Source organism: Neofelis nebulosa, chromosome X, assembly GCF_028018385.1.
Source record: "Neofelis nebulosa isolate mNeoNeb1 chromosome X, mNeoNeb1.pri, whole genome shotgun sequence".
NCBI lineage: Eukaryota > Metazoa > Chordata > Mammalia > Carnivora > Felidae > Neofelis > Neofelis nebulosa.
Genome location: NC_080800.1, coordinates 94,214,673 through 94,242,637, shown reverse-complemented (window position 1 = coordinate 94,242,637; position 27,965 = coordinate 94,214,673). Strand labels below are relative to the sequence as shown.

Below are 27,965 nucleotides of genomic sequence, written 5' to 3'. Positions count from 1 at the left end.
AACAGTAGCAATTTTTAGGTTAATGCTTCTAACTTCTTCGGTTGTTGATTCATTTACCATGGGATTTGGTGGGATACCTTTTTTTCTACATACATTTTAAGCTAAGATCCAGGATACAACCTATAAAATCAAGTTACTTTTATCTTAAATTTATATATTAATATTTGCCAACCAATCTACTCAAGTCCAAATTAATAGCTACGGACACTAGGGTCAACAATATGCATCAAATACCAGCATCAAGTAGCAATCATGCTTTTTTATAACTCAGAGTAGAGCTAGGTCAAAGAGTTACCAGCTATAACCAGTCAGATCACCTTAGTAACTGCTGTTAGTGAACTTGTAAACTGAACCTATACTTGCATTTGCCTTCCCTAATTATTGATCCTTTTGACTCCTTGCAGCAATCACCCAAGGCTCGGAAATACATCTCCACGCGAACTCCAGGTATCTGACCTTGAATGCCTTCATCATCTCTTTTCTTTTACATTGTCAGCTGAAACTAATATTTATCACTACTTTCCATATACTCAATTTTCAAACATCCTCACATCCTAAGTTTTTCTAATGCTTTATGCTTTTTATTTATTCTCTATTTAAGCAGTTCAGTCTGGACAATAATGAGTGGATTAAAAGCGACTGTGAAATTTTAATTACCAAAACAGAAACTCTAAACTTCTAAAGCTTCTACCAGGGACTGGAAAGTAATATTGACATATAATTTCATAGATAAAAACACATTATACTGTATATATTTTAATACGTACATTGTGGTTTATAATTATTGCCATTTAAAAAGTATTTTCCTAGGGGCACCTGGTTGGCTTAGTTAAGTGACTGCCTCTTGATTTTGGCTCAGGTCATGATCTCAAGTTTTGCAAGATAGAGCCCCATGTTGGGCTCTGGGCTGACAGCGTGGTGCCTGCTTGGGATTCTCTCTCTCCTTCTCTCTCTGTCCCTCCCTGCTCTCTCTCTCTCTCTCTCTCTCTCTCTCAAAATAAATAAATAAACATTTACAAAAAATTTAAAAAATATTTTCCTAAAACTTCCACAAATTTGCTTTAAAAACCATGAAACCAGTGATGATGTGTTTTAGGAGCCAAGTATTGAAGTAACTACTAAATTGTATAACAGAACTGTCCTTTTCAGGACCTTGAAATTGAAAAACTTTCTAGTACATTATTCACCTTGTCAGTATGAACTCTTAGTGTGGTAGAAATGGTAGAAAAATACTGAAATGGGTTTTAGGAGAACTGGTGTCTTTTATTAATTTATGAAATTGTTCTTTTCCTTGTTCCAAAGAAACTTAGAACATTTTAATTATGTGTTGTTAATTTATGTATTTGATAAATATTCAGTCTTCATACATCCTAGGCAGATAGAGATAATGACTCAGAAGGCAAATGTCATACTTGTTCTCATGATTTATTTTATTTTAATTTAATTTATTTTTGAGAGAGAGAGAGAGAGAGAGCACGATCAGGGGAGGGGCAGAGAAAGAGGGAGACACAGAATCCGAAGCAGGCTCCAGGCTCTGAGCTGTCAGCACAACAGCCCGACGTGGGGCTTGAACCCACAAACCATGAGATCACGACCTGAGCCGGAGTCGGACACTCAACCAACTGAGCCACCCAGGAGCCCCTCATGGTTTTATACAGAGTGAGAAGTATTATGTGGTAGAAAACCAATTAAATAAGTACTTTGGGCAAAAGGAAAGCACACACAGCGTAGAGGGGCATTTTTTTTTTTTCATGTGCAGCAGATAAAAGAGAGGAAAGCCAAAGGCAAAACAAAACAAAACAAAACCAAAAAAGCCAAGGGACAAAAACTTGGGATTTTTGAACTGCATCTTACACCAGAGAATGGCAAACATTTTCGGCAAAAGGCCAAATACTATATATTTTAGTCTTCACAACTACTCAACTCTACTGTTGTAGGGTAAAAGCAGTCATAGGCAATCCTTAAAAGAATGAATGTGACTGTATTCCAATAAAACTTTACTTATCAAAATCGGTAGCCAGCAGGATCTGGCACATGAACTGTAGTTAGCCGACACTTGACTTCTGAGGGTTAGGCAGGGTGAAACCGAGATGTCGTTAAGGATTAATGGAGATGATTCAGTATTATCTCCAAGGCTTTTGCTTGGATGGAGCAAGTTCTATACATATTAGGGTGAGGTTGGGAACTGAAAAAAGAATCAAGGCACCCCAAAAGATTTCTGCTTTAGCTGTGGGAGATGAGCATATCGATTAGGTAGGGAAAGTCATTAGATTTCTTGGGGAACGTTATTATCCAAAAACGAAAGGAACTTAAGCATCATTTCACCCAAGCCACAAAGAAAATTTCATGCTTAACTTGAGCATTTAAAGATTAATTTCATTAGGTAATGAGATCTTCTGTTTTCAATAGGGATCAAAGGTCTCTCATTCAAATAAACACAACAAGCTCGTATATGTGTGTCCTTCCCAACACACAAAGCTTCGCTTTACACAAAGTTCTCAATTAGGTTGAGCAAGTTATTTTCTATTTCAGTTTGTTGCTTGTTTTTTTTTTTGTTTTGTTTTTTTTTTTTAATCACGAAAGGGGTTTGGATTTTTCAAAGGCTTATTGGTGTCTATTGAGGTAATCAGGTAGTTTTTTCCCCTTTATTCTATTAATAAGGGGTATTATATTGATTGAGTTTCAAATGTGGAGCCAACTTTGCTTTTCTTGGACAGTATCCATTTTCGTGGTGTTCCACCCTTTTAATATATTGCTAGATTCAGTTTGCTGGATCTTGTTAAGGATGTTTACATCTATATTCAGAAGGGATACTGATCTGTAGTTTTAATTTTTCTCGTGATGTCTTTGTCTGGTTTCGGCATCAAGATAAGATCAGGCTCCTTAAAAAGACATGGGAAGAAGTCCTCTCGTTTTATCTTTTGGAAGAGTTTTTGAAGGATTGGATTTCATTCTTCCAGGGAACTACCAGAGAAGTCAAATAATGACAGTTCTCTGGAAACGAGGGTCTGGAGGAGCGCCAACCCTGTTCTGTTCCCCTTTGGTAGCTGTCAGGTGGCTGTTTCGCACCATGATTTGCACCATGATTGTAGACTGTTGGTGTTCAAGGTTCCCCTGAATCGTGAGAGAGGGAATGAGACCGGGACAAGTTAACATGACACAGAGATTACTGTTCTTACCAAGATTCAGTCATTTTTCTGGAATCAACACTCTCCAATTGCTGCAAGCTTTTAGTTAATGTCCAGAGTCCTGATTCTGACTATTTTTGTAATTTTTCTTGTTGCTTTTAACTAAAAGAGCATTTTGGAAGTCCCCAGGCCACCATTTTTGTGGATGTCCACAGTGCAATTCTTGTGTTAAAAAAATACATATTCAAATTTCATAATATCACAGAATTTAGGAATTGTAGAAAATTCCTACAATTCTACAAATTTGTTAAAATTCTACAAATTCTAAATTGTAGAATTTAGGAATTTTGCACACTGAGACCATATTATTAGTACAGGGAATGGACATGGGGGTTTTGAATAGAAGTATGAATGAGAATATGGAAATATCATGCTCGGATTTATTTCCCAGTACCTAAAGGGTGCATTATATACATTGTTCTAAATAAACCTATAGGCGCATCGTATAATGTAGTATTTTAACATTAATAATTGTCTCAAATATTTTATGCCAGTCATTTAGTTCTCTTGGAAGTTTTTATGTTTAGATTTCACTGCAATTATGTTATCCCAGTTTATTTTACATTATTTAAAAAAATTTTTTTTAACGTTTTATTTATTTTTGAGACAGGGAGAGACAGAGCATGAACAGGGGAGGGTCAGAGAGAGGGAGACACAGAATCTGAAACAGCCTCCAGGCTCTGAGCTGTCTGCACAGAGCCCGACACAGGGCTCGAACTCACGGACCACAAGATCATGACTTGAGTCGAAGTCGGCCGCTTAACCGACTGAGCCACCCAGGCACCCTGTTTTACATTATTTAAAAATGTTGCCATGGTCAAGTTATATATTTCTATGTAGCCAAACCTGTCAGTGTTCTTGTTGGAGTCAATCTATGGCTTTCTCATCTCAGATGTTAGGTAAATAGCCAATGGTTGAATAAATAATCCTATTCGTTTCTTCTTGTTTTTCTTTGGCTGGGTTTAAAGAGTCGACTTTTAATCTTCCTGGCATTTCCTTTCGAGTGTGAAGAGAGGTGAGTTTCCAAATTGAACATGTTTTCTTTTATCTTTGATTTTGACCCCTCATTTCTCATAAATAGTAAGGTCCATTGCTGTACTTTTTTTCTCTTTTGTTTCTATCTGTTCACTCCTACAACCACACATTATCATTGTACTGACTGTTGGCTTAGAATATGTTAAAAAAAATAGTTGTTCTATTGCTGTCTTTGGAAGTGTTTATTAGGGATATGCGCTGAAGTTTATTTAAATGATTTTCAGCCTTGGGGCACCTGGGTGGCTCAGTCGGTTAAGCGTCCGACTTCGGCTCAGGTCATGATCTCACGGTCCGTGAGTTCGAGCCCCGCATCAGGCTCTGTGCTGACAGCCCAGAGCCTGGAGCCTGTTTCAGATTCTGTGTCTCCCTCTCTCTCTGCCCCTCCCCTGTTCACACTCTGTCTCTCTCTGTCTCAAAAATAAATAAACGTTAAAAAAAAAATTAAAAATAAATAAATAAATAAATAAATAAATAAATAAATGATTTTCAGCCTCTTCCTGGATGACCTATAGTGTATTGTGTTTACCCTACTGTAATACCATATTTATACATTTTATAATACAGTGAAAACCCTTGCATTCATTAGAAAAAAAGAAACTAGCATTAGTTAAGTATACTTTTTTCTAGGAAACTTTACATGGATTATAATCATTGATGCCTCAAAATAGCATTATAGGGGCTCCTGGGTGGCTCAGTCTGTTAAACGTCGAACTCTTGATTTCCTCTCCGGTCATGATCTCATGGTTGTGAGATCAGCCCTGGGTCATACTTCACGATGGGCATGGAGTCTGCTTGAGATTCTGTCTCTTTCTTTCTCTCTCTCTCTCCCTCTGTTCCTCCCTCGATCTCTCTCTCTCTCTCACACACAAAAACAAAAACACCAAAAAACCTCCACATTATATGTAGTTACAGATTGAAACTAAAACCCCTGAGGTTTGGTGATATTAATGCTCAAGGTGATACTTTTGATAATTTGGACTTAATGTACACCTCAAAACCATGATTCCACCCTGCTTATTCAATTTATATTGTATTTCATTTAAAATTTTTATTTTATTTTTTATTAAAAATGTTTTTAATGTTTATTCATTTTTGAGAGACAGAGAGAGAGCATGAGCAGAGGAGGGGCAGAGAGAGGGGGAGACACAAAATGTGAATCGGGCTCCAGGCTCTGAGTTGTCAGTACAGAGCCCGGTGTGGGGCTCCAACTCGTGAACCACGTGATCATGACCTGAGCCGAAGTTGGACCCTTAATTGACCGAGCCACCCAGGTGCCCCTAAAATTTTTCTATATTAGTAACTAGGAGTTCACTGTATCATGAAGAGAATAACATGTAAACACAAATTTAAGTGCAATGAGTTAAGTACTATCACAGGTTAGTGCACATGATGTTCTGGAAATACTGAGTGTCGTATACTTAACTCTCCCCAGGTTTATGAGATAAGGCTTCTCAGAAAAGGCTGGGGAGGGAAGAAAGTGAAGTTTGGAAGCAGTAAGTGATTTGGGCAAAACATCAAGGAGGTCAGAATGATAATGATGTCGCAGAACATGATATTTGTGTATGAGGGAGTTAAAGAGCTGGAAGGAAGAACTTTATACAATGAGCCCCACTTACCCACAGGCGATACATTCTAAGACCACCAGTGGATGCCTGAAGCTGTGGATAGTACTGAGCCCTGTATATACTATGTTTTTCCTGTACTTACATACCCATCATAAAGTCTAACTTACAAATTGGGCGTTTTAAGAGATGCTCCACCATAACTGATAATAAAATAGAACAACAGAACAACATACCATAATAAAAGGTTTGTAAATGTGGTCTCTGTCTCTCAAAATATCTTATTGTACTGCACTCACCCTTCTTGTGATGATGTGTGATGATAAAATGCCTGGGTGAGGAGATGAAGGGAGGGGAATGACGTTAGGCTTGTGATGCAGCGTCAGAAGGAAGGACCATCCGCTTCCGGCCTGTGATTGATGGTGGGGAAGGAGGGGTAACTGAAAACAAAACCACAGACGAGGAGGACTACTGAATTGAGAAGTAGGAAGTTGACTATAGAGGTAGAGCAGTTCTTCACTCTTGACAAATGAAAAGAATAGCAATAGCAATACGAAGCATGTGGTGCTTGGATTTCCAGAAAGGTTGCGCTTAAAAAAAAAATCGTGTGCTGCTACATTGTTTGGCAATAACTCCAACTATACAGTGTCCTACACTGCCAATTTTTAAAGTTGATACAGATTTTCTCATCCTCCAATTTCCCTTGTCCTCCTAATGAGTTAGAAACCATGACGGGGGATGAGTCAAGATTTCCTTTTCCCATTTCCCCGTTCTAACTGAGGAGAGGAAACTTTGGTTGAATTTTAGTATTGCTTTGAATTCTAGTCCCACCATTGTAGTTTGTATAGGCATTTTAAAATTCTGCCATGCGTCCAGCACTCCTTATTAATTTCCGGGAGGGTCTTACATTTCTTTTTGTTTGCTATTGCGGGACTGATACGAAACTTGAAAACTGGTCTCTAGCAAACCAAAAGGTATTCTTCTAGCTTTCGCACGGAGTTGAGGGAAAATATCAAGGAGAGAGCTGTGCTTTCTGGCCTGAAGTAGCATTATATTTTTCAAGACATCATCCAAACATCCCTTTGGTCCTTCTAAATATAATACATCGATTTTGAAAGGAAGTAGGATGACTTTATGGCCAAATCAAACTAAAGCAGTGTCGAGTAGAAGCGGACAGAACTAAAAGTCTCACAGAGAAGGCCCTCTTCCAGTTAACATTTTCTGGAAAACCTGCCAAGGAGGAGTAAAGCTTTATTTTAGGGAGGGACAGAATTGCTAACAACGCAGAATGCCATTTATTGTGTAATTTGCTCCGTGGAACTTGATAGACGAACCCAGATTTTCTTTCAGCCAGGGGGAACAATGCAGGGCTCTAGTTTGGATCAGGAGAATTTATGTTTTGTTATGATCTGTCATTCTATTAATAACTGCATAACATTACAGATGTTGCTTACTTAATATTACTATATATTCTTACTGGTACTCAAGTCACATTTTCACTTTCTGCTAATTAATTATATACGATGTCTGTTGTCCTGCCAATTCTGAACGCTGGTTAGGTGCACATGAGGTACAGTTTGGGGTTATACAATTTCACAGGAAAATCCCTAAGATGATTACAAGCATTAAGAACGTAAGTCTGTAGGAATTCGGTAAACAGCTAATGTTGCTTAACTTCCATGATGTATTATTGCTTTGACACTTTGCTGTATTCGATTTGTTAATATTTTATGTGTAACTTTGAATCTGTATCAACGAATGCTATTTGTCTCTAGTCTCATTTTTTCAGCGTTTTGTAGGTTTTGATATTGACAGTATATTGTTTTATGAAATGAACTGTGGTAACTTTTAAACTTTTCTACGGTCCTTCATCTTTTCATATATATTAATTTAATGAGACCACTTACCTTGTTATTTCTTTTCTAGCTTTGGGATTACTCCTTTGGTTTATTATCTTTTTATAAAAAGCAAATACGTAAAAAAAATAGTTATAAATGTACGTTAACAGCCACACAATGTGTAAAGATGTAATCTGTGACAATAACAAAGACAGAAAGAGATACAAAAGAGCAAAATGCATACTACTGAAACTAAGTTGGTATTAATTAAAACTTGGTTGTTAGAATGTTAAGGTTATCATTTTAATTCCCAAGTTAAAAAAAAAAAAAACTAAACTAATGTACAGAAAAAGAAATAAGAAAAAATCAAAAGTTACCCTATAAAAATCAATTAATCACAAATAAAGTGAATAACAGAAAAATGTATGGGGAAACGGTATGTATCATTTAAAAACAAATAACAAATAATGGAAATAAATCCTTCTGTAGCTGTAATTATTATTTTAAATGTAAATGAACTTGAGTAATGAGATCATAACCATGTCATGAGGGATTGGGTTACTCTGTGATCTGATTTCTGCTTTTTTTAAAAAAAAATTAATAATGAATTATTTTTTGAGAGACAGAGACAGAATGCAAGCAGGGGAGGGTCAGAGAGAGTGGGAGACCCAGAATCTAAAGCAGACACAGCTGTCAGCACGGAGCCTGATGCAGGGCTCGAACCCACGAACCGTGAGATCATCACCTGTAAAATATCCCTTCTTTAGACTCCTGAGACAGTACTTCATTCATCTGGGAAGCCCTTCCTAAAACTGCACATATGGAGTTAATTATTCCTTATATCTTCCTGTAGTGCCCTCAGTATATGTATCTCTATCCTGGCATATACATTTTACCATAATTTTCTCTTTATCTCTCTTTATCTTTCTCTTATAAACTTCTCAATATGACAGCCGGCCTCAGTGCTCTGTAATGTTTCACATAACCTGGTTAGTAACAGAGATGTGAGTCTGTACGTGTTCTGTGATGTCACAATTCCCCAGGTTACTGACTTACTCGGCCCCACTCAGACCCTGGAGCAGTGAGAAATAGACCCATTCGTGCCTTCGGAGCACCTCCCAGCCACCTCTTGCCCTCTGTGCCAGGCTGCTGACCAGCTACTCTCACTGCATACGTTCCTGGAACCTCGATTTTCCGGCATCCTTGCGGCAGAAGGAAAATATGTGATTGACTAGAGACATAATTTGTCATTCTGTTTGGAAGCAGGATATCTGCTTTTGGTCTTCCGTATCTCATTGCAGTTCTAGACTCCTCTGCATCAAAATCTTCTCCTGTGTTGTATCTCCTATCGAGAGCGAGTCTCGAGCCTATCGAAAGCACCTAACATGACATCACCAACAGTTGCCTCAAACTGTCCGGATACTCTGTTTGAACTGTTGTTTGGTATCTTAGACTTGGAATTTTGGGTCAATCTGCCACACCAGGCTCTAAGATGGGGATAGCGTTTTTCGCTCGTCTAGAGATTTTCATCTGTGGGGCGGGATGCCATTTTGTGAATGCAACTAATGTAACGAAATGAAGCTCTGAAGTCTTTTTTCACTTCATAAATCTGTAGTATATTTCAAAAGATGCATCACAAACTTAAATATTAAAGTACGTTGTGTCTGGTAAAAATATCCAAATACTTTTCATGCTAGTTGGTACTTTTACGTATATTTAACCAAATATCCACTATCTGCCATAATAATTAATTTATAAAATGGTATCACTTGGGAAGATTGGAAGTTAGTATCAGCTACTTCAATTCACTAACCAGTTATTTGAGCCTAACAAGATGGTATTTTCCTCATTCTCTTTAAACATATTCTGGATTTGTCCATGTTACTAGAGAGTCTTCATAGAATATAGCCTTGTTTTCATAATGTAGTTTTGTTAACTGTATAAACCATGTATGGGATGGGGGGAAATTGGGGTAACCAAGGAAGGAGTCACAGACCCTTGGGGGTAGCTACCACTCTAGATAATGTTTCCTTACTATAGAAATCAATTTAAGTGAGTAAATAACCATTCCCGGAATAGTAAGAGACGGAGAGAAGATAGTAGGACTAAAATTCATGGTTGCACGAAGTAGATGGTAAAAGTCATTAACAGTAGGAAGAAATGAGTGACCACAAAGAACCTTGAATGTTTGGATCATGAACTGGTATTGTTAATGGATGACTAATGAAGGCGCATGCTGGAAACAACTTGCCAGGAAGCAAAAACTTTTCCATGAAGAAGCTTCCTGTAATAACTCCTCTCCTACCTTCTACTCAGACTATGCATTTAGAAATATACTGAAACAAAACATTTAGCCTTGCTAGGTGAACTGCAGATTTAATATGCTAATATATTTCTCAGTGAATTAAATCTCCGTCATGAGTGCTTGCGAATGAGAACATATTACCAGGGCCCTTGACTTTTCCTTAAGGCAGATACTGCCATGATTAAAGGGAGGAGAAATGCCACATGACGGTAAAGAAGTGTGTAAGGGTTTCCCGGATATTATGAGCGCTCTATATGTTTTGTGATATGAGTGTTCCATTATGTTCTTTTTTTTAATGTTTATTTTTGAGAGAGAGAGAGAGAGAGAGAGTGGGGGAGGGGGAGAGAGAGAGGGAGACACAAAATCCAAAGCAGGCTCCAGGCTCTGAGCTGTCAGCCCAGAGCCTGACACGGGGCTCGAACCCACGAGCCATGAGATCATGACCCGAGCCAAAGTCGGATGCTTAACGGAGCCACCCATGGGCCCCTCTATATGTCCTCAGAACAGTTCATTATATTACCCTTGTCATTGTCCTGTTTACATCTCTTTTGTTACCCGAAGACTTTAAAGCATTCTAGAAACATCAGCATGTTAAACTTTCAAAAAACATGAAGAGGGTGTCTGGGGGAAATTACAAAAGGCAAAATTGGTATTTGGGCACTTTACTTTTAAACTGTTTCATTCATAACATCTATATTTTATTTTATTATTATTTTGAAAAGTGTATTTACTTTTGAAAGAGAGAAAGAGCTGGGAAGGGCAGAAGGAGGGGGAGAGAGAGAGAGAGAGAGAGAGAGAGAGAGAGAGAGAATTTCCCAAGCAGGCTCCATGCTGCCAGCCCAGAGCCCAATGCAGGGCTTGGACTCATGAACTGTGAGATGGTGACCTGAGCCGAAATCTAGAGTCAGATGCTTAACCGACTGAGCCACCCGGGCGCCCCAGCATCTATATTTTAATTAGGCATTTTGAATTAAAATTAAACTCTTATTATTTGAATTGTGGGGAATGGCAAGTGATGGGGAAATATTTTGAGTAGTGGGGGAGGGCAAAACAACTTTCGCGGGGTCCCTCAACTCACACTGAGTCAGAGACCTACTCAGACTTTCAGGAATTCCAAGGCTTCCAGGAACACACATAGCCATTCTCTCCACATAAGCAGCTTTTTTGGCCCACTATGCCACATGTGGTCTATTTCACGACTTAGTATTCTCTATAATACACTGTAAAATATTTCTATAAATAAGTTTTAAAATCAGAAACTAGAAATTTTAGCTGGACCACCATCATATAATCCTTTTGGGGCGAGGTCTAGAAACTTTTCTAGGTTTGTTTTTGTTTTTGTTTTTGTTTTTGTTTTTTTTTATGTGATGAAAGGCTTGCCGTGGGCAGGGAGGCAACAAAGGCTAACCTGGGAATGAGGCTGTATGTCTACAGTTTGAAGACCACATGGATCACATGCCAAAAGTCTGAGAACCAGGCAGGCAGAGGACAAAAGAATAAAAGGCAAGAAGAAGTGACTAGGACGTAAAATGGAGCATTGTGGCACTCCTTGGGACACAGCAGGAGAAACACAACAGGGTAGAGCCTCATTTAACCCACGGGTACCTCTGATGAATCCAATTCTTATCCTGCCTCTTTCCTTTAGATGAAATGAACTATTTGACCATATTCCTACTTTGTCCCCTGGATGCTGATTGACTTCTCTTTTCTTTGGCATAGCTTTTTCACAAACAGAAAAGCATGCCTCCTGGGATGAAAACAGTCATAAAATCTGAAGATCAAGGGTTTAAAGTGTAGGAAAAGCTTGCAGCCTGGATTTTAGAGCTGGATGTCATTAGTAGATGGCAGTTGAAAATAAGAAAGTGGATGGATGTGTTTGCCTGGGGTAAAAATGTAGGGGGAGCAGACACGAGACCAAGGACTTTGATAGCTTTTTGAATTACTTTCTGCGAGAAATTTATGTTACTGCAGCAAGTCCCTGGAAATACCAGTTGCAGGCTTTGAACACTGTTGGACAAAAGCCTAGACTACTTGTCCTTTGAGACCACTTAAAATGGATCAGCATCCTATAGGCTTTTGGGGTAAGCAAGTGTTTAAAAAGTCCAAAACTTTCAGCTTTCCTCCTACTAAAAAGGAGATTACGGAAGCTTATGCATCTCCTAAAGCCAAAGTGTTCTAAATTTTTATTTCATTTTTTGGGATCGCTTTAATGTCTTTTGGCTACTGCAAAAGTTTATAAAAACAGAGTAATTATCTACAATTTGAACATTATGTCATTTTAGAAGGGACTATTTCTTAATGATTTTCATTCTTTTTCGTCTCTACGTTATATGAAACAGAACCATATTATTCTTAGATTGAGAGTCCACTTTTCTTTTTTTTTTTTTCCTTAGAGAGAGCTAGCAGGGGGGAGAGAGCTAGCTAGTGGGGGAGAGAGAATCTTAAGCAGGCTCAACACTCAGCGTGGAGCCCGAGTAGAGGCTTGATCTCACGACCATGAAATCACGACCCGGGCCAAAATCAAGAGTCAGAGGTTTCAGTGGTGGAACAGCAACATGTATTTAATTGCTAGTTTAGCCTTGCACCTTCCTGGAGCCATTCCTAGAACACTTCCTCCTCCATTAACTCCGTTCCCTTTGTGTTCATAAGAAACCCTGGCCTAGATCTAACTTTGCAATTATGCCACGTTGGATTAAAATGATCAACGACTGTGTCACTTTCCTCCATTACAGTTCCTACAGGCAAAAGAGTATGTTTACTAAACAGAGAACCCGGCACACTTTAGGTGCTCCATTTAAGATTTTTTCCGATTCTGTGTCTCCCTCTCTCTCTGCCCCTCCCCCATTCACGCTCTGTCTCTCTCTGTCTCAAAAATAAAAAAATTTAAATTAAAAAAAAAAATTTAAAAAAAAAAAAAAAGGGCGCCTGGGTGGCTCAGTCGGTTGAGCCTCCGACTTCAGCTCAGGTCACGATCTCACGGTCTGTGAGTTCGAGCCCTGCGTCGGGCTCTGGGCCGATGGCTCAGAGCCTGGAGCCTACTTCTGATTCTGTGGCTCCCTCTCTCTCTGCCCCTCCCCTGTTCACACTCTGTCTCTCTCTGTCTCAAAAATAAATAAATGTTAAAAAAAAAATTTTTTTTTAAAAATAATAAATAAATAAACGTTAAAAAAAATTTAAAAAAAAAGATTTTTAAACTGCTTTTTATTTCTTTTGAGAAAGAGAGAGAGTGCGGGGCGGGGGGTGGTGCAGAGAGAGGGAGAGAGAGAGGATCCTAAGCAGGCTCCATGCCTTCAGCACAGATCCTGATGCGGGGGCCCGATCCCACCAACTGGGAGATCACTAACTGAGCCAAAATCCAGAGTTGGAGGCTTAGCCGACCGAGCCACTCGGGTGCCCCCAGGTGCTCCATTTAATGTTTGGAAAGACAAACGAACGCACAAGATTTAAGTGGTTTGATTGATCTTTTTCTTGAGGAATGAAAAAGAGGGATGATAACATTTTTTTTTTTTCAAATTTGTGGATGAAAAGAACCTAAGCCTAGTGGGCAGTAAAATAAGACCAGAAAGTGTGAGGCTAAAGGCCTCATCCTGCGCAAAACTTGAAGCGAGTAGACACCTTCACGGTGAAATGCTCTGATTTTCGTCATGTGCTGCATAACAGCTTGGGTTTCTCACAATTAGTTTGGCTCTTGGGAAATACTCAAATGTGTTTCTGAGGGAAAAAAGTGGAGTTGTGAAGCTTTAGGCCACATTCTAAGATAACTGCCATTGTCTTTTTTTTTTTTTTTTTGCCATTGTTTTTTATATTTAATTGGCTCGTATTTCTAATGGCAGGTGTCAAGGAAATAGCACAGAAGCTCCGTGTAAAAGCTCCTGATCTCACTCCGTGGTTTCCCATCACTGTGTCCAATAGTATCATTAAATCGGACTTTGAAGTCAGCTTTCATAGAGATCCCTATTTGCTCAAATAAAAGGTGGATCAAAAAGCTCATTATCCTGTATGTGGAACTTCATGCAGCTAAAATCGCATGTGAATATATCCTAGTCAGTGCTAAGTATTCAGTAGAGAGCTCCCAAAATTCTATTGCAAAATCCCCATGGTTAATTCCAAAATTTGAATGCCTCAACTTAAAATAACTTAGTAGGCAGGTCTTTTAAGAACATAGTGCAAAAAGTTTCTTTTTAAATGGCCCTCTCTGGAATAGAGGGAGTTCTTTGTTACTCTTTTACCTCATTTACTTCTTCCATCAAAGACTGTGGCTTGGAAAATGTCTCCTAATTTAAGGAAAACTGTGGTAGTCTTTTAAAATTATGATAATTCATTTGAATAAATATATATTACATACACACACACATTCAATCAGAGTTCCTGACAAAGTGCTTCATACAGCTAGAACTTGTCAAAGTGGGGGCGCCTGGGCAGCTCAGTCGCTTAAGCGTCCGACTTCGGCTCAGGCCGTGATCTCACGGTCCTCGAGTTCGAGCCCCGCGTCGGGCTCTGTGCCGACAGCTCGGAGCCTGGCGCCTGCTTCAGATTCCGTGTCTCCCTCTCTCTGTTCCTCCCCTGCTTGCACTCTGTCTCTCAAACATAAGTAAAGATTTTTTTTTTTAATGAAAAAAAAAAAAAAACCTTTGTCTTTAAGAAAAAAGAACTTGTCGGAGTGGTTATAGTTGTCCTCAAACTTGAATAATTCCATCAGTGAGTCAATGCTTAGCTTGGTAGGAACTAACCCATACAATTAGACAAATCTAAGTGAAGTATGCCTTGCTAGCCAGGAGCCAGATACATCACCCGAATTGTCAAAGGCAGTGTAGCAATCAATTCTCCTCCTGATTGGAACCCATTGTACTCCCTCTGGATATAACACCTTGCATTCTTTTCTATTCTTTGATTCCATGTAAACGAAAGCTTCCTTTTTCTTGGGTGCACTGATGATGAAAACTGGGGAAAAGGCAGATGATTCCGAGGGACATCTCGACTATGATCTAGACAGGTATCCTCAGAGGCTTGTTGGTTAATGCTGAATAGCCAGGCAACATCGAAAAGTCAGAGAAAAAAATATACCAGAAGTAACTCATTCGAGGAGAGGAAATGGGAAACTAGGCCTTGGTAGTTGTGTTAATATGCAGGTCTGCACTTCTCCGTTGCCTAATGAAGACTGCTGAATGCTCTCTGTTACCTAATATGGGCTTTCTCAGTCTTTCCACTGCTGCCTCACGTTTTCCACCGCTTGCCAGATTGCCTTGAGTCCCTCTGTGACTAATATGGGCTGCCACACACACACACACACACACAGAAGGGACTATGGGGTCATATCGAACTATGAGATGTGAGTTAATTAGGTGATGAGAGCTAGATAAACTGCTATCAAAACTCGCTCCTGTGGGATGGGCCAATATGTAGTATATAATTGATAATATTCTGGATTAATTTCTAGCCAGGTTGGTCTCTGTCTATCACCAAGGCCATGACTGTACTGGAAAGTTCTGCTAGGAGCATCTAGTTTTATGTAAAGGTTGCACTAACCCATAGAGTATCTTCAGCTTCTTACCAGCTACCGATGTCCGGGATGCCTATTTGCCCTTTGGCATAATGCATCGAAAAAATAAGGAAATATTAGGGGAAATTAGAAATGTAATTAGCCAAAAACACCAAAGAAGTAAATGCTAATGCTTATATTCTCCATCAGTGTGAAGAGTGTTCAGGGGCACACAAAGTCCACCAGTGATGACGACTTGAGAAATCTTGAGAAAATGTGAAAAGAATGAGTATATTTACAGTCATGAGGATAAAAGGCACAGCATGGGGAATGCAGTCAACAATGTCGTCATAGTGTTGCAAGGTGGGCACAGTGTAAGGTTCAGAGATGCCGACTCACTAGGTTGTATACCTGAAATTAATGTAACATGGTGGATCAACTATACTCAGATGAAAAATTGTTGACAAAAGATTGGGTAGGTGTAGAAGATGGCTGCCAACAAAATCTTACTCTACTCGAATCCAGTAATCCTGCAAAACTTAATGTTTCTAACATGAAAATCAAAATCAGAATCTTTCACGGACTGCTTCAAAAGGTTTTTTTTTTTCCTTTTTTAACATTTATTTATCATTCAGAGACAGAGAGAGGCAGAGCATGAGCATGGGAGGGGCAGAGAGAGAGAGGAAGACAGAAACCGTAGCAGGCTCCAGGCTCCGAGCTGTCAGCACAGAGCCTGACGCGGGGCTCGAACTCACAAACTGCGAGATCATGACCTGAGCCGAAGCCGGACGCTTAACTGATTGAGCCACCCAGGCGCCCCCAAAAGGTTTTAATGGGAAAAATATGGTATTCCATTGTCCAAACAATAAACTCCAAATTCACTTGGATTTTTAAATTCCAGGCGCGTTGTTGTCTGACATCTTCCTACCTGTTCTAACTTCCCCTAACACTGACCCACTCAATATTCTTTCCACTCAGGACTAGTTTCCCTGATCATAGCATGTATTCTTAAATTTCCGATCGTTTTTATGTCATTCCCACTGCCTGGAATGTCAAACCCCACTCCTTCTCTGCCTGTCAAAATCCCAGTCTTACTTTAAGAGCCCTCTTGAATGTCAACTCTCTTGGCAAGCATCTAGAATAGTGCTTTCACACAGTAGATCCAAAGTGAATATTATTCAAATGAATACATAAATGAATGAGTGAACGAGGCTTCTGAGCTGATATATTCTTCTCAGAATTTTGTGTATACTTCTCATTTAGCAACTCTCAAATATTATCATGGTGGAATGTATATAAGCATATAAATATATCTATAAATATAAATATTTATATATAAATAGAGCATATATGTATATATACTATACTATATTATACTATACTATAACATATGTTTTATCATACAAAGTAAGTGTCCCACCTGATACTAGTTAGTATTAGGAATGAATGTACCTACTGCTGAAGTCAAGTCTATAATACTTACTTCTTTTCATTTAATGAGTTATTTGTAGTCTCTTTTAGATATTGAAAAGAGTTTATTTTTCCATCCATTATGGTAGGAAAGATATGTACCTCCAAATTTCAAATATCCCTTAAGAAAAGAAGAATCTTTGTAATTAAAAGAATTATTTTTATTTTTCGAGGGAGGGGAGGGATTCTGAAAGACTACTGAACCTATGGCTCATGCCAACCATTTCTAACTCATAAGCGGTGATACAAACCATGCTAGTAAATGCCAAAAGGTTCATAAGGTTGTGATTTACCTCACTGTTTATCTAAAGAATGTCGTATTGATGGAGAACTTAGCACATTAAAACCAAAGTTTTGTGCCCTTGAAATTCATTAATAGCAACTTTGAGCTTCAAGAGAATGCCATTTGAGTTTGATAGTGTCTCAATGAGTCCCTCCTTGACCATGAATCCTTAGTCACCCCTCTGTTTTGCCTCACTTGACATTTATTGTATATTTTTCACCTGGTCTAAACTGCTCTGCATTGTTTTTTGTTTTTGTTTTTATCTCTTTCTGTAAATGTTGAGGGTAGGGTTTGCGTCATATCTCTTTGTCACTTGTGCCTAGGCATCAGAACATTTGAAGGGGAGAAGAATAAGGATAGTACAACGCTTATGCTCTCTCTCTCATTCTGTTGTGTTTTTAATACGAACGTAATAGCGAGAAGCTGGCATGGTCAAAGTTTAAGTGTAATTTGGGGCACCTGGGTGGCTCAGTCGGTTGAGCATCCAACTTCAGCTCAGGTCATGATCTCGCAGCTTGTGACTTGGAGCCCCACGTCAGGCTCTGTGCTGACAGCTCGGAGCCTGGAGCCTGCTTCGGATTCTGTGTCTCCCTCTCTCTCTAACCCTCCCCTGCTCATGCTATCCCTCTCAAAAATACATAAACGTTAAAAAAATTTTTTTTAAGTTTAAGTACAATTTATGTTGTATACATAATACTATAACTTAGAATGGAGAGATAATTTTAAATATAATTGATTCAATGCTACACAGTACTAGGGATTTGAACAATGCTCTCCTCTTGTGGAGACGAAATCTATATTATTTTGCTTGTTTCTTTTTTAAATTTTTTTGACATTTGTTTATTTTTGAGAGAGACAGAGCATGAATGGGGGAGGAGCAGAGAGACAGGGAGACACAGGATCCAAAGCAGGCTCCAGGCTCTGAGCTGTCAGCCCAGAGCCCGACGCGGGGCTCGAACCCATGAGTCTTGAGATCATGACCTGAGCTGAAGTGGGATGCCCAACCGACTGAGCCACCCAGGCGCCCCAAGGAAATTTACATTATTATAATAATACATGCTATGCATTGTTTAACTTTATAGAAATAACTATCAAAGTATTTGATTCAATAATTAACTACTTCACTTACAGCAGATGTTTCTTAATATTTTAGAAGTCAAGGGCTTAGAAATACAAGGTAGATTTGTGCAGAGTGAGAAAGTTGTTTTCAGTGCTGAGATAATATCACCTTTACTATGACCAACAACAGCATATTATACAAGCACCGTTCAAAATTTCTCTTTGGGTAGGCAACATACTACTGGCCTGACACGTCAATCAAAACCTTTATGTATCCTTGTGTTCACATTCCAGTTTACAAATTATGAAATGGGGGCACCTGAATGGCTCGGTCTTGATTTCCACCCAGGTCATGATGTCACTGTTCATGAGATTGAGCCCCGCATGGGGCTCTGTGCTGCCAGCGTGAGCCTGCTTGGGATTCTCTCTCTCCCTCTGTCTCTGCCACTGCCTTGCTCTTTCTCTAAACAAACAAACAAATAAATACATAAATAAGTAAATTTTTAAAAATTACTTAAATGGAACTGAAAACTCTAGTCATCGAAGGTCCATGTTGAAATACACGCATCTTAGGAAAAGGAAAGAATTAGATCATTTCCTGACACTAAAACCCCCAGCGCTGTGAATTTGTCAGATTAATCGGCTCCTGGCAACATCAGGACTTTGTTGTTGTTGTTGTTGTTGTTGTTTTTTAACATTTACGTATTTATTTGGAGAGACAGAGAGAAAGAGCACGAGCGGGGGGGAGGGTCAGAGAGAGAGAGAGAGAGAGAGAGAGAGAGAATCCCAAGAAGGCTCCGTGTTGTTAGCGCAGAGCCTGACGCGGAACTTGATATCACGGTCCCTGAGATCATGGCCTGAGCTAAAATCAAGTGTCAGATGCTTGACCGACTGAACTACCTGTGCACCCCCCCAGGGCCGTGGTTTTGAAAGAATGCAGTCTGGATCAATGGTCACGCCCTGGATGTAGACTCCACTCCTGGCTCTCATACTGCTTACCTTTGTGTTTTGAAAGTAGTCAGTCAAGCTCACTGAGCCTTAGTTTCCAAGTCTGTAAAATGAGGGAGCTGAGCGATTTGAATTTTAAGGCTGTTTTTTTGATTCTCAGACCCTGGATGTACTCTGGATGTAGGCCTCCTAATTATCTGAGGAATGTAGAGTTGTCCAAACCATTCTGTCAATCTCACTGAAATCGTATTCACAAGACAAAGCTAATACTAACATTATTAATCTGCAGCAAAAATAACTCTCAGACCCGCTTAAAATCGTATGAAGGAAACAAACGATCTGACCAAAATTTGGTTAACCGTTTCAAATATGTGCTTTGCTAAGACCGCTATTTTAGTGGATGCGTACCATAGCGTTCGGTAGAGGCGACAAGAGCAAAGTTCATTTTACTATTGTGTCCCGATGGGACATTGCTTGCCCCTTCTCCCTAACGGTGGTTCAGTCCCCATATCCCAGGAATTATCCTTTTTCATATATACTGTTCGGTGTTGCTGCCAGGTGCACTATTCATGAGAACAACCTCATTCCGGTCTGACTGGGAGTATTTAGCTTGATGAATACGTATTGCCAACTTCTCGAGTGAGAACATTTAGGGAACAATGTGCTCTTCTGAAGCCACTAACCTCTATTTAATCCCAATAGCATGACAAGTAATTTATTCTTTAATTCACTTAAGGGCAAGAAGTAAAAATCTAGGGGCGCTTTTCACCCTTGGATGTTTAATTTATATACATGGTAACTTAGCTTAGAAACTCAGGGAAACTGAAGTCTTTATAATTAGGAAACTATATTAAAATTATAAGAACATTATATATATTTTTAAACACTTTTCTAAAATGTTTATTTATTTTTGAGAGAGAGAGAGCACGAGTGGGGGAGAAACAGAGAGAGGGGAAGACACAGAATCCGAAGCAGGCTCCAGGCTCCGAGCTGTCAGCACAGAGCCCGATGTGGGGCTCGAATTCATAAACTGCGAGATCATGACCTGAGCCGAAGTCGGACGTTCAACTGACTGAGCCAGCCAGGCGTCCCTATAAGAACATTATTAAATGGTCTTCACCAGAATTTACCTGAGGCCAACTACAGGTGCATTGGAGCAAAGAGGGTCACAATTCGACAAGAAAGATGGGATAGTGGAAAGAGAACAGGGTCAAGGGTGACACAGGATTTCTGGCTCCTGTGCTAACAATGATTAGTTTGGCCATCCTAAGCGCATCACCCTCTCTGGTTGTCAACGGAAGGGAAAGAAAAAAGGAACACTTGCTTGCAGGAGTCGCACTCACGTTATCACCACTCCATCTACCTCTTTGTGTCACTGTGCGTATTTAATGGTATAAAGGGCTCAAGCTCTGGAGTCAGACAGAGCTAGGCTGTAATCTAAACTCTACCACTCTGCAGCTAGGACAGTTTTTCAATCTCTTCGAGCCTCGTTTTCTTTATTTTAAAAATGAAGCTGGGGGCGCTTGGGTGGCTCAGCCGGTTACACGTCTGACTTCAGCTCAGGTCATGATCTTGCAGTTCATGAGTTCAAGCCCCGCATCAGGTTGGCTGCTGTCAGTGCAGAGCCTGCTTTGGATCCTCTGTTCCACCACTCCCGCCGCCCCACGCCACCCGCCCCCCCCCGTCCCCGTCCCTCCCCTGCTTGTGTTCTTTTTCTAAAAAATAAATAAACATTAAAAGAAAAAAAAAAAAGATAGGGCACCTGGGTGGCTCTGTTGGCTAAGCTTCCAGCTTTGGGTCAGGTCATGATCTCGTGGTTCATGGGTTCGAGCCCCGCATCGGGCTCTGTGCTGACAGCTCAGAGCCTGGAGCCTGCTTTGGATTCTGTCTTGCTCTCTCTGCCCCTCCCCCGTTCGTGCTCTGTTTCTCTCAAAAATAAACAATAAACATTAAAATAATATTTAAAAAATGAAGCTAATTATACCCAACTTGTCACAACATTGGGTCACTGGTACAAATAATAATAATTAAGCGAGATGCCATATGCGAAAGTGCTTTTAAAATTTAAAGGTGTATTAATTAAAATTTATAAGGAAGAGTGTTAAGTAGTATGCTTATATTATGGAATTTCCAGTTTTTTATCTGTGCTATTGTCACTGTCTTTAGAATTGTCAACGATTGGTTTTGCTGCTTTCCTATTTTTATTATCTTTTAAAATATTTGCTTCATATCTTCTTCTGAAACATTTAACAAAGAATGAAAAGACACGTAGAGGTAAGAGGAGTATGTGTATTTGGATGCAGGGAAGAGGTGAGCAGCTAAGGCCTTCAGAATTCTTGGCCATAAGTGAAATAATACTATTCTTTTTTTTTTTTTTTGAGTAAGACAGTTTTTTTTTTTTTAATTTTTTTTAACGTTTTATTTATTTTTGAGACAGAGAGAGACAGAGCATGAACAGGGGAGGGTGAGAGAGAGAGAGGGAGACACAGAATCTGAAACAGGTTCCAGGCTCTGAGCTGTCAGCACAGAGCCCGACGCGGGGCTCGAACTCACAGAGTGAGAGATCGTGACCTGAGCCGAAGTGGGACGCTTAACCGACTGAGCCACCCAGGCGCCCCAATACTTTTCTATTTTTAATAAATCTGTGTAAGTAGTCCTTTGAGGCATCAAAGTTCAAGATATGGGGAGACAAAAAAATTTATCAGTTGGATTTAAAGTGACGACATATTGGTCTGACCAAAACGGGATAGTTTTTTAAATAACTTATCTGATTGAAGTCTTATAAATTACAATAAGTCATACTCAGGAATAAGATAATAATGAAAGTAAGCTAAAGGAAACCAACTAATTTTGGCTTTTGCATCAATAATCTAGTCTTCCTTGGGGCACCTGGGTGGCTTAGTCGGTGAAGCGTCCGACCTCAGCTCAGGTCATGATCTCGAGGCTTGTGAGTTCGAGCCCCACGTCGGGCTCTGTGCTGACAGCTCGGAGCCTGGAGCCTGCTTCGGATTCTGTGTCTCTGTCTCTCTCTGCTCCGCTGCCCTGCCCTTTGTTGTCAGTTTACAGATCTACAAAGAAGTGAAGTTTAAGCCTCTCTGAAAGTAACATAATGACGCTGAAGCAGCAGGAATTAGCACTTGAATCCGGGGATGTCTGTCTGCAAGGGTCGTTTGTAAATAAGCTTTTTCAGCTACCTATGCTTGTCTAACAGTCTTAACTATTCAACAATGAACTTGCACCTGCCAGGTCTGTTGCACAGAGGATATACATGTACAATATCCAGTCCTGAATTGCTAGGTATTTATTTTTAGTGTTTCTTTGGTCTAAGTTGTTTGAGTCAGATTTCACGAATATATTTCTTCGCCAAATCCAGGAAGTTTCCTGTGGCCTTTGTCTCTCTGACACTTAAGCTTTATGCAAATGAGTTTTTATAGTGGCAAAAATGAGCGAATCAGACCTCTAGCATTTATCGTATCTCCCAGGCGTTTATAGCTGCTTACTACTAGCCAAAATTCTCTTATGGAAAATAAACTTCTTAAGACCCTCGTGCGGAGGTAGCCAAATTGATCTTTATAAGCCAGAGAGTATTTTCATCATAGGAGGAAAATTCGAGGGTTCTTAACTGGGAAATGAGAGCTCTTGGTCAGCACCACAGAGAAGAAAGATCCCTCCAGTCTGGAGCATGGAGTGTTGATCCTTGGTGAGTTGGTCCGTTTGATATGAGGCCAGAATAGCCTCTTAACCTTTCAAAGAGGTGTGGCTAACCTAGACAATAAATTGAAAAAGGGCACGTCTTTAGAATATCACCCGATTAGATTCTGCTGCCTAAAAGAGACAGCCATAAACTAGTGCAAACGTGGCAGGGGTTTATTATTTGCGTCTCGCATAAGCAACAAAACACATATCTAGGAATAAGGGGTAGGCATCTTAGTTATGTAACTTTGGTGTTTGATACATTAGTGAGGATGCCTTAAGGTTTTGCTATTTTCATGTTGTTTTCTCATTTAAGGAGTAAAGCATAGAATGAAATTGTCACGAACAGAAACCAAATGCTAGGGGCACCTGGGTGGCTCAGTGGGTTAAGCGTCTGACTCTTGGTTTCGGCTCAGGTCACAATCTCACGGTTCATGAGTTCGAGCCCCACATCGGGCTCCGTGCTGACAGTGTGGAGCCTTCTTGGGATTTTCTCTCTCACTCTTTCTCTGCCCTTCCCCTGCTCACTCTCTATGTCTCTCAAAATAAATAAAGAAAGAAACTAAAAAAAAAAAAAAGTAAATACTAAAATCGATCAATCGCCATCAAGTAATCTTGTACAGGCATCATTAACAAAGTACCATATGTGTGTATACACACACACACACACACACACACGCACGCACACACGGATACTCCCAATTCCCTCTCACCATTTTATTTCACTTCACAGCACTTATTACCATCTCACTTTATATTTTACCCTTTTATTCATTATCTATCTCCTCCCATGAATATAAGCTTCTTGCCTGTTATTTGAACTTTTCGAGCCACAGTGATTGGGAAAGCGCCTGATGCAAAGCAGGTACTTATTATGTATTGGTTGAATGAGTTCAAGCCCCACATCAGGCTCTGTGCTCACAGCACAGAGCCTAGAGCCTGCTTCTAATTCTGTGTCTCCCTCTCTCTCTGCTCCTCCCCAGCTTGTGCGCTCTCTCTCTTTCCCTCTCTCAAAAATAAACATTAAAACAATTTATCTATCAATTATCTATGTATCTATCTAATCTATCCATCTATCTTGTATCCTATTACACAATAAATTCTCATAAAATAGAAAATTAGTTTATCTATAATGAACTGGCTCAACTCAAATGTTGCCAAACCTAAGTGGTTCATTGGCTGGAATTCGGAGAATTTTTTTCTATTTGTAAAACATCTCAATGTAATGCTACTTTTGGACTTTGTCTCCTTCACACATTTAATTCAGTACTTATGGAGATCCATATCACTAAACATATTCATATGGTATAAAAGCAACTCTGTTTCAAACTCACTATTAAGACAATAGAATGGGTTGAAGGAATAAGGCCTTGGAAAGACACAGAGGTAGATATTTACATTTAGAACTATTCTGAAATTTTTTTGAACACCCCAAGGTCTTTGATTACCCTGAAACAGGACAATGGGATCTTTGTTCCTAGATAATCTTGAAGAATGGGACAGACTAACTACATGTACTATATAGACTCCATAGATTATTTCTTAGGCTCTAACACAACTAAAGAACAAAAAAGTGTAGTAATGTCCCTCACAAACTTATAGTCACTCAATCCCTTCACTATCACTTATAGTCTATCAAGAATACTTCATCACTGATAGTATATTAAGAATAAACTTGGGGTGCCTGGATGGGCCAGCTGGTTAAGTGTCCAACTCTGGATTCTGGATCGGGTCACGATCTCACAGTTTGTGAGTTCAAGCCCCATGTCTGGCCCTGCGCTGACAGAGCCTCTCTCTCTGCCCCTCTCTTGCTCGTGCTCACTCTCTCTTTCAAAATAAATAAATAAACTTAGAACAAAGAATAAACTAAGCAACTTAATTTATGCAAAATGTAGCCAAAATATAAGTGCTTAGAGGGACAGACATAATTCAGCATTGTTCAAAAGACACTTTGGGGTGCCCAGGGGGCTCGGTCGGTTAAGTGTCCAACTCTTGGTTTCGGCCCAGATCACCGTCTCACTGTTTTGTGAGTTCAAGCCCCGTGTTGGGCTCTGAGCTGCTAACATGGAACCTGCTTGGGATTCTCTGTCTCCCTCTCTCTCTCTACCCCCCCCCCATTTGCCCTGTCTCTGTCTCTCTCAAAATAAATAAATAAACTTAAACAAGAAACCAGCAAAAGACACTTTAAGGGCCTGCAGATAAATGTAAAAACTTGATAGAAAGCAAAATCCCTAGAACATAAACATATTATTTTATAATAGCGGTAGGTAATACGTCTACACGGCTTGCTGTGTGCCAGGCACTATTGTAGGTGGTTTATTTACTGTACTCTTTAGTTTTTAAATTATGTGAAGTACATACTATATCAACCATATCCTCATCCTCCAAACTCTTACTTACACACAAGAGAAGAGGCTCCTACTACTTTCTGTCTTATTAATATTGTCCTTGGTTGTGGGTGTGCCTAGCAATACTTATTTTTGTGGCCTCCATGTTCTATAATTTTTGTTGCAGTTTATTTGTTTTGAGAGACAGAACGAGAGAGTGCAAGGAGGGGAGAGGCAGAGAGAGAGGGGGGACAGATAACCCCAAGCAAGCTCCGCGCTGTCAGCACAGAGCCCCACGTGGAGCTCGATCCCACGAACCGTGAGATCACGACCTCGGCCAAAATCAAGAGTCCGGCGCTTAATGGACTGAGCCACCCCGGCGCCCCCACGCTCTGTAATTTCTAAGCTAGAAGCTCACTGTTTAAATTCTGAGAGGTTCTTGGCATTTTTTAAATCTCATCGCTTGAGATAACTTCTAATTAAGATCACTAGTAATTATAATTACTGATCGTTATTTTCTTGCTGAGAAAAGCCTGCAACAGGTTGGCCTCTTTTTCAGTTGATTCCTGAAAAAGAATTAATGACATTTTTAAAGCCATTAGTTTCCAATAAGAAGCTGCATTACGGGCAGGATCCGAGTTAATGCTGTGTAGGGTTAATGCAACACGGGGGGATGTTCGGTGCCTTGTAAGTGTGAAAAACATGATGAAGCATGAATCATAAGTCTCTTGTATAGTAACAAAATAACAACTACCCTAAAATATTTGGCATCCTGTGGCACAGTTAGAATCTTAAGTAGTTCTCCATTTTAATTACCACAAAAAGGATAATTAAGCGGTTTCAAAATCTTTCTTACCCAACTCTCCCTGGGCCAAAAGTCTGAAGAAAAGAATTTTCTTCTTGAGAACATGTCACTGAAGGGGAAGTGACAGTTTTCTTAAGAACTGTAATTTTTCTAATGTTCTTCTAAGAATAAACCATGGCAAATGTACTTGGAAAAGACTGACATTAATAAAGTCATTTCCTCCCCAGATGTAAGTTAAAGTAGCCACATGAAAACTTGAATTTAAGATACAACCACAACCTCCCCCAAAATGACCCTGATTTTGTCCGGTCTCTACCTCAGTGCATGTGAATTAGGAAGTATTTATATTGACAAAGCATAAGATGTCGTTAGAATCTAAAAACTAATAAAGATTTACAGGGCCCCTGGGCAGCTCAGTCGGTTAACCATCTGACTCCTGGTTTCAGCTCAGGTCATCATCTCACGGTTCATGGGATCGAGCCCCGTGTCCAACTCTGCGTTGACAATGCAGAGCCTGCTTGGGATTCTCTCTTTTCCTCTCTCTCTGCCCCTCTTGCGTGTGTACGCTCTCTCTCTCTCTCTCTCTCTGTCTCAAAATAAATCAATAAGCATTGAAAAATAAATAAATGAAGATTTACAATTAGTCTGAAGGTGGGGGCGAGGGAATGGAGGGGCAGGGATGCGGAATTACTTGGTTTTCTCCTCGTTTTATTAATACTATTGGGCGAAAACTGCAAAACTGATCCCTGAACTGCAACGGAATTCTATCATCCTCTAAACTCTCATTTAAACGCAAAACATGTAGAAGAATTAGTTTCCGCATTATGCCAGGGCATATTTGGCGTATTTAAAATTTGCTTTAAGAGGCAGTTTAAGATGGTGACACAGGAAGAGCCCGAATCCACCTTCTCCCATGGATACAACGAATCTATAGCTACATATGGACAAATTCCCTCTGGAAAGGACCTGAAAACTACCGGAGCAAGCTGCTCCACAGTGAAGGATAAAGAGGTCACAACAAGATGGGTAAGAGAGGCAGAGACGCGGTCTCACCAAAGGCCCTACCCATGGCACTGCAGCCCAGAGCTGGGAGGGATCTCCCAAATATGGAACTTCTCCCCGAAGAGTGAGGGGTTTGTGCCCCACATCAGGCCCCCCCCCCCACCAGCTCCAGCCATGTCTGGTTTTAAAAGCCATAGGGGGGGCGCCTGGGTGGCTCAGTTGGTTAAGCAGCCGACTTCAGCTCAGGTCACCATCTCGCCGTCAGTGAGTTCGATCCCCGCATCGGGTTCCGTGCTGACAGCTCAGAGCCTGGAGCCTGTTTCAGATTCTGTGTCTCCCTCTCTCTGACCCTCCCCCGTTCATGCTCTGTCTCTCTCTGTCTCAAAATTAAATAAACGTTAAAAAAATTTTTTTTAAAAAATAAAAAAATAAAATAAAAGCCATAGGGCTATGGAAAACAGACGCTCCGCTCTTAAAGGACTCGCATGCGGATGCGCTCGCCTTGGGACCCAGCGCAGAAACCCCAGTCGGAAAAGCACCGGAACCGTATGTGAAGAAGATTCGTTTGCTGGTCTTAAAATGTCTGGTAGAAGGGCAGGAGCCTGTTGGAACTCTCTCCAGGAACAGAGATACTGGCAGAGCCCATTTTGTCACTCTTTTTTTTTTGTTGTTTTGTTTTTTCACTGCTGGCCCCCGGTGGTGTTGCCTTCTACCTTGCCTCAGCCAGCCAGCAAGATACCCTCCCTCATGCATCACTCGAACAGCCTCCCCTCAAAAAAAAAAAAAAAAAAAAAAAACGGCCAGGGGAGTGCCCCACCCGTGTACCACTCCACGAGGGACCTAGGGGATGCCCGTTGAATGACTGACTCCAGTGGCTAAGGGGAGTTGCACTTCTGGAACTTACGGTTCTGAAACAGCTGGAGAGACAATTCTTTGCACACTACCACCCCAAGGGCACGGCACAGACAGCT

At 40.2% G+C, this 27,965-nt stretch overlaps 1 protein-coding gene across 2 annotated transcripts in view; it reads right to left on the bottom strand.

Annotated features, from left to right (window-relative positions):
* HTR2C (5-hydroxytryptamine receptor 2C) overlaps positions 1-27,965 on the bottom strand; it is a 291,607-nt gene that overhangs the window by 73,206 nt on the left and 190,436 nt on the right. The gene's annotated exons all lie outside the window — the stretch shown is intronic.